Source organism: Brassica oleracea, chromosome C2 (genome assembly GCF_000695525.1).
Source record: "Brassica oleracea var. oleracea cultivar TO1000 chromosome C2, BOL, whole genome shotgun sequence".
NCBI classification, from domain to species: domain Eukaryota; kingdom Viridiplantae; phylum Streptophyta; class Magnoliopsida; order Brassicales; family Brassicaceae; genus Brassica; species Brassica oleracea.
This window is the reverse complement of record NC_027749.1, coordinates 10,110,942-10,121,016: the sequence shown is the minus strand read 5'-3', so window position 1 is coordinate 10,121,016 and position 10,075 is coordinate 10,110,942. Positions and strand designations below refer to the sequence as shown.

Sequence of the window (10,075 nt, the reverse complement as noted above, 5' to 3'; positions counted from 1 at the left end):
TCGCAAAGTATAGTGATTCATACATATATGTAATCGGTCATAAAATGAGTTTAAGTATGTACTGAACATATACGTTGAAGAAGGAGAAGACGGAAAGATGAATGAGAATTGAACATGTAAGCTTAGGGTTAGTAATATATATATTCGGGTAATTGGTTCAGATATCAGATATAACCAATCGGGTACGGGTATCCGGACTGGTTGAATCCTAAACCCGTTCGGATTTTTTTTAACTTCGGTTTGGTTTTCGTTTCGAGTTTTTCGGATCGGTTCGGGTTCGGGTTCGGATTCGGGTTTCGGTTAATATGTTCACGCCTAGCTGAAACATTCTAACGATGTGTGTGGTCCTCTTTTAGTTCTATAGATCCTCAATAAATAGAGAAATAACATATATTTTTAATACCAATATGATTCTGAAAAATCTGGAACTTAACGGATACATATTTCATCTTTTTTTTTATCAAGATAACCATCAACTAAAAATTAGTCCAGTAAAACTTGAAAATCATCCGATCTGGTTCAAGTTCAAACTTCAATGAATCTTTGATTTCAATTTTTTTTTATGAATTGATTTTGATTTAAATTTAATCCTTGATAGTTATAAACTTATAATTGTAACTGAGCCAAAGGTTTAGGATTTTTGCATTTATTTTGCTTAGGAGATAAGTAAGGTTTAAAAATATACTTGCAATCTTTAGTACTTTAGAGCACTATTTTACGTGAAAGTTTGCCTCGCGGTATCTCTCTGTATATAATAACATATTATAATAAGTATATTATAGAATTAAATATCAATTAAAAACAATTATTAATAGCTGGCTTCAGATTCTCTTTCCATTTCAGAAGCGTCGAGCGTTTCTTTTACTTTTTCAATTTACTCTGTTTCTCTTTCCTACTTTTCTGATTTTTTTAGATTTTTTTGTCACTGTACATGTGGACATAATCAATTTACTGATAGTTGTTAATATATGTATTATGATTTAAACATCAGGATAACTTATTCTTAATCATTTTAGTTTTCTTCGATTTTTATTTTGGTCTACGTTTTCCTAACACACAAAAAAAACTATAAAAGTATGAGATTATAAGAGCATAATTACATATCAAATATTCTACACAATAAAATAAACTAAGAATGTGAATTTTTGGTCTCTCTTAATTTACTTTATATTTTTGAATCAGAAACATGTATTAAATTACCAAAAAAACACTAAAACACAGAAAATCCAAACAAGAACAAAATAAATAAAAAGTAAATAAAAAGTAAAGTTCGATGATGATCTAGAAGAAAACTTTTTTTCTTAAAACGAATTGAGAAAATGACAATATTTCATTGGTTTAGTTGATCAATATATATACATTGACTTATCTTAATATTTCATAAGTTTACTTTTAATAAAAGAAAAAATAGATAATGATAGTTTTATCATTAAAGTTAAATTATGGTTAATTATATAATGATAAATCTAATTATTAATTAAAAATATATCTATTTTAGTCGTTTCATAACATGATTACATTTGCAACTCTCTAAACTTAATATCAAAGCATATTTTTCTTATAGATTAAACAATAATTAAACATACATGAGAAATAACTACATAAGTAATTCAGAATACTTAATTCATAATTCTAAACTCCATGTAACAAAACCGACTTGCTCCTAGTCTTTCAAACTCAAAGAAAGAAAAAAAAATATAGAATTCCAACTAAAAAAATATATCAAAAGTACATAAATATATATGTTAAAAACTATAATCGAGACAATTTAGAATGAATGGGAAAAATGAAAGAATTTTAAAACATCTTACATCATATGAAAATAAGAATTGGTCCTAACTTGTGTAAAATAATTATAATTGTAATTCCAGTTTGAAAATTTAAAATAGTTTTATATTATTTAAATTAATAAATTAATGATTTATGCTAAAAACTAATGAAAATCTCGTGAAAGTTAAAATAATTATAATCATATTCCAATTAGAAATTTTGAAATATTTATATTATTCAAATTAATGAATTAATTAGAAAGTTTGAAATATTTCTATTATCTAAATTAAGAAACTGATTATTTAATCTAAAAACTAATAAGAATATGACAAATAAACAAAATTAGCTAAAATCAAGGAGAATGTGACAAATCAGCAAAATCACTTCATAAATAATAGTATAGATGCTGGGTGAAAACACATCACTAATTAAATGATGCTCTAAAGAAACATTCTATACAAACTCAGTCCACATATCATGAGTGGCATATCATCATATATTAACTTTTGTAACGAATGAACTTTGGTAGGAAAGCATTTTACATCCAACTAAGATCCAATGTTTTGAGGAGCTGAAAACTAACCGGGAAGTTAACACCCACAATTGATTAGTACTGGACATTTTATCCGTTAAATTTGATTCGATTCAGTATTCGTTTCGATTCGATCTGAAAATTCTGGATATCTGTAAACTTTCGAAGTAAACCAAATACTAAAAATCAAAATTCGTTAAAATCGAAGCAAATCACAAATATTAAAATTTTGGAAAACGGATATCAGTTCTGATCCGACAATATATAAATACATGTATAGCTTGATTATATTTAAAGTTTTAAATGTAAAAAAATATAAAATTATTATTCTAACATATGATTTGACAAATTATATTCACATAATTACTTATATAAAAGTATTATATAAAAGTATTACATAAAAAGAAGAGAAAAGATTTATGACAATTATAACTTTTTTCTTAAATTTTGTGTTATTATAATTGTTAACTAAATTTAATTTTTTACAAAATACGTAGATTCACTATTTTTTTAATTTTTGTATTATATATCATGCAAAAAATATATTTTACAAAACAATTTTGTTTCAAACTTTTAATATTATTTGTATTAGTCTAAACGGATGAGATATCCGTAAGTATTCGTAAATATCCACAAATATCTATTTATTTTTCGGATATCCGTATTTTTCCAAAGCAAAGCAAATAAAAAAATTAGATATCCGTAACATACGAAGCAAATCACAAAAACTTAGATAACATAACTTAGATAACATGTGCAGTGGTCATGACATTCTTTTAGAAACAATTCATACAGTCATTGCTTTCTCGTATCCTTTCCGTCCCCATTGTTTGGCTTGTCGAGAAAAAACTTTCATCAAAGCAGGGTTCAAACCTGCGCGGGCGAAGCCCAACAAATTTCAAATCCGTGTCCTTAAGCACTTGGACATTTTGACTGTTGTATTATTGGTGCAACTATATCTATGTCAAGTCAAAAAGAAGAAAAAAAACTTCAGAAAAAACTCAGTGAATGTCGACTAATCATTCTAACTATGAAATATAGAGAAGACAAATGAGATAAACAGAGCAAATGGTTTAAGAGATGCAAACAAACTGCTTTTAAAATGAGATGGTTTCAGACTTTCATCCAAACACAAGCTGGCATGTCGTCGAACCTCTAGACAAAAGTGCCAACTCCGTGAGCATTCGATGTTTATTCTCCAAACTGGTGGGTTGTGGTGAGATAGTCGCTGTCTTTAGACGCCTTGAATGTTTCAAGAGAAACGTTGCGAGTTCTTTCTCTACCTGCCATCCTCTGTAAGTTGTCCACTCCAAAGTTTCAAGACTGAACATCAACGATTCAGGAATAGAACTTGGCTCATCCCAATGATCTATTCGTGCTACAAAAATACCACCATATCTCTGAATATACAATAAACCAACCAGTATTATATACTATGAGATGATATCGCCAAAAACCCAAAAAGTTGTAAATGTTAAGTTTTCTTTACCTCGTTGAGTTTGAGAGCTCGCAGTTTCGGAGAATGTTTGAGAAAATACATAAGTAAATCCTATTCCGTTTCACATGTGCAAAACTCCAAGTCCACAAGCTGGTGGAAGATCTCACCAGAGTAGGAAAAGGAGACTACAATAATATCACAAACGACTATTAAAAAAGCTACGTAAATTGTTACACTTTTTTATTTCTACTTTCAATTAAAAGTAATTTGACCTCTTCGGCTAAACATAACGAGAGACGTTTAACTGATGTGAAAGAACTGAGTATATTGTCGGTATTCCAATAGATAGCTTCAAGATTTGCAGCCACGAGCTCCGGCATTTTCTCCACCATACATTCGTTACTGCAATCATTGATCTCTAGGAACTTCAAAGAAGGAGCATTCATCACAAACTCAGAAATGCCGTCATGAGTACCCCATTTTCCATCGAAGATTAGCTTTTGTAAAGAAGGCACTTTTATAGAAAATACTGTCACATTGTCATTCTTTACTCGGTTCACGTCCAACTCTTGAAGAATTTTGCAGCTTGATAAAAGCTTTTGAGGAGTTTCGTCGTCTAAGTAAATCACACAACTAAGTTGCAATGTCTTGAGGAGCTGAAAACAAACCGGGAACGTGACATCCACAAGCGATACATCGGTGAGTTTAAGTACCACGAGTGTTCCACAAGTAAACAAACTCTGAGGCAATTTGCTAGGCTCATTAATAGTATTATGAGGCCAATAGTCGAAACTGAGTTCACGCAAACCTCGTTTCACTGCAGTTCTAATCCAAAACCCGATATCTATGTCGCTGCATTTCCTACGGATATTGAACTACAAACTCTCTAAGACAGGAGCTGTGCTTGAGCTGTGCTTAACAGCAAAGATCTGTCCACAAAACTCACAAATCTCCTATGGTCAGCGTTCCTGTCGCAATAGGTGTACTCGAGTTTATGAACCAACTTCCAAAGATATCGCCATCGTCTAGACAAAACACTTGTGGTCAAGACATCTTTTGTAGGAAGCAGTGAAAGTATCTGCAAAAGAAAATCATCGGGCAAGAAACTGATCCTGTCCATTAGAAAAACCCTAGCTTTCTCAATTTCACCGTGAAGCCCTAAGCAACAAAGCTATCAAATTAAACCAAAGCCAGAAAAGAAAGACTGAAACTTCACGACAACAAAATGAACTCATCCGATGGTAGACACTTTTTGAACTAAGTAGTATAAGAACCCCTATTTTGTTATGGATGCAATCTTTTTGTTCCCTCAAGTTTTTTTTTTTGGCATATTAGATATTCGGATTTCACTTTAACCTCATCATCTTATTGTTTGATCAAATTGGGCCTCGCTAAAAAGAAAAAGAAAAGGCTTCCAATGAACTTGAGTTTCGAATCAAAAACACTTTCACATGGTTGTGATAAACATGAATTAACCAATATAATAGGCCACATAATTCTGGTATGATATAAGATAAGGTCCTTAAAATAAATATCAATACTATTAAAACAAAAACACTTTTTATCTACTCACAAATAGTCTAGCTTGGACCATTATATTTATTCAACTAGGGGCATTGCCCTGCGCAAGCGCGGAGCTGTGGACAGAGTTCTTGTTTCATCTCAATATTTGCTAGGGTTATTGTAGTCGTGAATTTTGCGTTTTGGGCTGATCATTGTTTTTCAAATTTTTTATTGTTATAGAGTTAGAGTTGTGATGATGAACTGTGTATGCATTGTTCTCCACTTATGAAGGACTAAACTGTGTTACTAATGTGATTTATATAGTTCGTAGTGTTGTTTGCTGTGTCACTGAGACTTATTGTTTGTTTGTCTTTTTAATTTGTTTTTTGTACTGTTGAGAGTACATAAATTATATTAAGGTTGTTTAGAGTACCTTTTGTTTCTGGATATTTTTTCTCCAGTTTAGTTGTATAAACTGTGTGTATTAAGTAATATTTTTTTATTATCCTTATTATGTTTGTCATATCTTTTTTTTTATTTTTAAACTTGTTCTTTTACCGGACCTTTAAAATAAATACATGAAGACTTGTAGAAATAACTATAAAATGAGTGACAATTCTGAGTATTTGAGCCTTAATGAGTTTTAAACGAATTTATGTATTTCTCATAAGAAGACAATAACACTGACATGTTGACATTGGACATGTAAGTTATTTTCATATGATAAGAGGAGCGAGCAGGTGGAGATGTTGTTGCCGCCTTTGTGTCTGTCGGGATTGTCTCTTGTATCTTCTCATGTGGATGTGTTTGTTTCTCTTTTATTTGATGGGTAATATGTAAATAAAAATCATTGTTATATGTATTTATCAGAGTTCGTAACTTACTATGCTTTTTCGGAATGTGAAATTTAGGATTCTAATAAATATATAAATAAATACATAAAAATAAAAAAAATAAAAAAATAGTTTCAAACATAATTTTCGATTTTAAAAAGAAATTTTGAAAAAAAACAATTTCAAAAAAAAAATTCAAAAAACAATTTATAAAAAGTTCGAATTTGAAAAAGTATAATTCGAAAACATAATTTTTTCTTAATAAAAAAATATTTTTGAAAATGTCTTTTTAGTGGTGTAAAGATGAATAATGGCACCATGAAAGTGGTAAACATGAAATTTCCCCATAAATATTTAAATATTTAGTAGGATTTTGTTAGATTTTTTGTCAACAAATTTGTAATAATTAAAAATAAAATTTAAAAAGTGAAAGTTTTTATATGTGTTGATCATATAAGATATGATATTTTAATGATGCGAAAATGTTAATTGGAATAAATGAAATATGATTTTCTAGGGAACTTCCATTTAAAAAAAAATCACACAGTGATAGAAGTCATGACTTCTGTTTTAATAGTATAAAAGTATAAATAAAATCAATATGGAGCGGGTTATGTAAATGAATTATCTTATCTTCACAAAATATATTCATGTAAATTTTAATATAACTATCTATACTTTTAAGAAAATAGGTTCGATAATTATCCTCTCAGTGGCCACCTATTCGGTGCACTTCTTCGGGTTTGGCTAATAATATTTTGGGTATGGATATGTTTTTTACCTTCCTACGAGACTTATTCTTACATTTTAGTCTAGGTACAAATCATTTTTTTTGGTTTGGGTTCGGTTTGGATTTCGGGTTACAGATTTTATGAAAAAATGCTTTTATATAAAGTTTTCACCGAATTATTATCCCGCGCTTTGAAAACGCGGATCAAAATCTAGTTACATATTAAAATAAAAGTCACAACTTTTTTCAGGTGTGATTTTTTAATATATGTTTTTTTAAATTGGACTGTCAATATACTATTGTATAAACATAATAATATTCTAACAATAATTATATATTAGTATTTGAATTTCCTAAATCCATGAGAAGAATCTTCCAAAAAATCTTAGTCCAATATTCTTATTATAACATTAAGTTTAATAATTAACTTTATTTTACCTTTTTCTATACTAAAATATTTTAGTTTATACAACAAAAACTTTCAATAATTTATATAATTTAGTGTTATGTACTATCTAACTCTATCGTACTTATGTTTAGCTGACTTATAATATTATTTCTATATAATGTTTATGATATGTAATACATTTCACTGGTAGTTGTTATTTGTCATGAGTTTACTACAGATATTTGTATTGGTGTAAAAATTAGGTAGCTCAATATTTTAATGACATATCGTATGGCTAAACCAAAATGTTTATATTCTGCATAGATTAATTTTATAATTTTTATTTAATTTCATCATTTTATAAATTTTGTATTCTTGTAATGAAATTTATTTTGAAAACGTTATTATGTAACAATACTATTTTACATATTTTTTTGTTTATTTCTAAATTTCAAATATATACATATATAATATATAGATTTAATTTATTTGCAACTACATAACAGATAAGTTATTTGGGATAATGCTAAAAAGAGAAAAATATTTTTAAAAAGAAACTATGATATATTATACTTGCAAAATAAATTCATAGGTCGTATTTCGAGGTATTTAGTTAGTTTGTAATTCAGATTTGGTGTGGTTTGTTTATTTAGTAGATATCAAGCATATTTGAAAACTAAAGATCTTATATATAACTTATTTGTCATGAATATATCTCTAAAATTAAAATATCTGAAAATAAGATAAAGACTACAACCTTTTAAAATAATTTTAACAGTTGGCTACATATACTATATGAATAAAGAGGTCAAAACTTTCATCTATAAAGGGGTGTAAATAAGACTTTAACCATTAATAAGGAAACTAGGTTGGTGTTAAAAATGAGTGACATAAATTGTAATGTTACATGACAAAAGCATTTAAAGTTGATTGTGTAAATTAAAAAACCACACATAATATAAATCTTTAATTTTAGATTTTTATTTTTAAACTTGAAATAGAAATGAATATTTCTTTCTAACAAAATATTTTTAAAATCTTTCTGTGATTTATTTTTGAAATTAATCAATTTAAATAGTTATTAACATTAAAATATAATTAAAATATTTTTATTTTTATTTGTTGTTTATAACTCAAAGATTATTCTTTAGTAGTTGTATAAAGATTATTCTTTGTGTTTTTAGCATTATTAACCAACTGCGTAGGATGTTAGACCATCTCAATACATTTCTATATATTTTTTTAAGAAAATAAGAAATGTTATCATAGATATAATATTGTTCTAATGTATATCTTTGTAATAGATAAATATTAAATACTTACAGTGAATCAGGTCAAAAAAAAAATACTTACAGTGAAAGTAAAATTCATCTCTATGAAAAAGTGATTCGAAGAGAATTATGGAGATGAGTTGAAAACACTCCTAAAAAACAAACTTTGAGCATTACTCCAGTATATATAGAACAGAAACGAATGATCTTATGATCATAAAGATATATAATAATATTCTAGAAAATATCATATAGTTTTATATATTATGATATTAATGTTTCATGTTGGTTAATTCTTATTCGTTACTGCAAAATATCATATAGTTGGAGATATTAATGTTTCCGTTCTGTTGATTTCTTTATGGTACATATGCATAAACAAGTAAGATAATGTATCATGTATTACAAACAGAATCTGTTTGAATGTTAAGGAAATCTACAATCAGTAATGATATTAGAGCACCTCTATTCACTACAAGAAAACATCAAGGATTCTGAGAGAAAAAATCGTCGGAATTTCGTCGGAATATCGTTATTCCGACGACATACCGACGAAACAAGTCGTCGGAAATAATTCCTTGGAATTTCTTCTTTCCTCGGAACTTCCTCGGAATTTTCCGACGGAATTCCGAGGAAATAAACTTCCGAGGAAATTCCGAGGATCACTAGTTTGTCGGAAAGGTCCTCGGAATATACCGAGGGAAAACTTCGTCGGTATACTTCCTCGGACGTTCACCGATCGATGCGTTTTTAGGCATATATACATCGATCGATAGGAATATACCGAGGGACATATTCCTCGGAAAATTCTGAGGGATCTGTCCCTCGGAATATTCCGAGGGAAATGTCCCTCGGTATATACCGAGGAACCGTTCCCTCGGTATATTCCGAGGAAAGGTTTCCCTCGGTATATTCCGAACGTTTTTAAAAAAACGGATCGATCGATGCATTTTTGTTCAAAAACGCATCGATCGATCTAGTGAAAAATATAATTAATTTCCGTAAGTTTAAATTCTGAAACTCAAATAATTGAAGAAAAAGCGGTTGAACTTACCATGCGATCTCCGAGAGTGGCAATAGATTGAGCACCCAAGTTATGCTTGTAGATGCCCTTCCCTTTACGGTCGCTCCTGCGGTTGGTGGAGTTGGTGGAAGAAGTTTCTTTCGTCTCCTCCTTATCCCAATGCGCACACAACTCCTTCCAGACCGTGTCGTTCATCGACTTTGGGACCTTTTAATTAAAAAAAAAAAGTTTAATAAATTAAAAGATAGTTTAATAAATTAAAAAATTGTTTAATAAATTAAATCGAACCTTATTGATTTCCCACTTCTTCTTCCACTCGTGGATCTGCTTCCCATAGTTGTCCATTACTTTATGGACGAAGTGGTGATAGATAAAGAGCGTCTCATCGGAATTCCAGTTGAACTCTTGCTAAAAAAAAACACAATTAGTAGAAAATTTATATTAAAGATTAAAAATATAAGTAAAAAATTAGAATACTTACCGCAAACTGACGAAACCACAGAACCTGCTTGTCGGTTGGGAAGCGAGTGAAAGTCGGCTGTCCACTGTCGAGGGCCGAGTACATCATACGGTTGATCCATGCGCT

General features: G+C 29.3%; 1 pseudogene; it reads right to left on the bottom strand.

Moving 5' to 3' along the window:
* Nucleotides 1–3,423: 3,423 nt before the first annotated feature.
* Nucleotides 3,424–4,860, bottom strand: LOC106326607 (annotated as a pseudogene).
* Nucleotides 4,861–10,075: the final 5,215 nt, after the last annotated feature.